This window comes from Medicago sativa, chromosome 4, assembly GCF_051527215.1.
Source record: "Medicago sativa cultivar Bolivia chromosome 4, Bolivia_mono, whole genome shotgun sequence".
NCBI lineage: Eukaryota > Viridiplantae > Streptophyta > Magnoliopsida > Fabales > Fabaceae > Medicago > Medicago sativa.
The window spans coordinates 51,830,851-51,832,150 of record NC_140752.1 but is presented as its reverse complement, the minus strand read 5'-3'; the positions used below and the strand labels follow the sequence as shown (position 1 = coordinate 51,832,150).

The 1,300-nt window shown below is 33.3% G+C and overlaps 1 non-coding gene across 1 annotated transcript; it reads left to right on the top strand.

Moving 5' to 3' along the window:
• The first annotated feature begins 495 nt into the window (after nucleotides 1–495).
• On the top strand, nucleotides 496–702 carry LOC146929714 (small nucleolar RNA U3). The gene has a single exon (XR_015009043.1). It is a non-coding gene; the product is annotated as a small nucleolar RNA U3 (small nucleolar RNA).
• Nucleotides 703–1,300: the final 598 nt, after the last annotated feature.

Sequence of the window (1,300 nt, the reverse complement as noted above, 5' to 3'; positions counted from 1 at the left end):
AAGTGGGGATGCCAATTGTGTGCCGATCCTTTATCAATAAATTTTGCTGCCTAGAAAGGAAGTTGACATTACCCTTATTTAAAGTCGGTGTGAAGAATTGTAGAGAATGTGTCTTAAAATCAACTTTTTTGTCTTTTAGTTTTTAAATTATGTGATTTGAATCAAAATAAATATGAGTTTCTGGTTGGTATAATTCAAATTACACAAATTAGAAACAAATCATAACTCAGTTTTTCTTCTTGATTCAAATTACAAACATCTAATTCGAATCACACATTTCAATAAATAAAAAACGCATAATTTATGGTACATTCTCAACACATATTGAACACTATCACACAACAAAAAGGCCTAAATGTAGCTCAAATTTTACATTTTAATATTGGAAGATAAAATCAGTGGAGGGACCAATTCGGTACCTCTCTAAGCTTGACTAGAACTCATCCTTTATCAACAAATTTTGCGGCCTAGGAAGAATCCTATGTGCTCTCTCTAATGTCCTTTATTCTTGTTCTATAGGATAGTACTATTGTGTCCTTGATTTCTAAGGAGACCAAAACATACATCTGGTGGATGAACTATGACCGTGCTATCAAAACGTGATTAACGGCCAGGATGATGTGTGTATCATCTTTAGCTGTAGATGATCGTTCTCGGTCTATATCAACTGATCGGGATGGTCACATGGTTGTCTAGCAGATTCTAAACCCTAGACGAAGAAAAAACAGAGAAAAGACCTAGCAAATAGATATCACGTCGCCCTCCTTGAAAAATTACCAGCAAGGGTAGGAACGATAGTACTTTGTGCAAGTGCAATTCTCTTTTTCCTTGCCTATGTTTTCAATGCTTTAGCGTGCTTTGCTTTGCGTGTGTACAAGTATGGTAGGGATTACACGAGAGTAGGTACCGCATGTACACCTTTGTGTGGGAAGAAATGGAAATATGTATCAAATAAGGAGAAAGAGTAATTTGTATGACACTAAAAATACCAAACTCGTTTGCTGCATACGTGCTAGCTGCTCAACAGTTCAAATTTAATACTTTTAATCTTTATTTTCTTATTTGCTTCTACCTTATTAATATTAGTCTTTGTTTTTGTCTCTTAGGTTGAAATGGATCAATATGAAGGTTGGGCCGAAATCGTCTTTGCAAATAGACATTTTTGTATTTTAATATTTTTTTTAGTTTTGTGAAAAATAAAAAAATAATTAAAAAAGATGTGAAATAAATCCCACAAAACAATATCCATGAATCAATTTTCACTTTAGAGATTAATTGATCTTTATGTCGATATCAAATG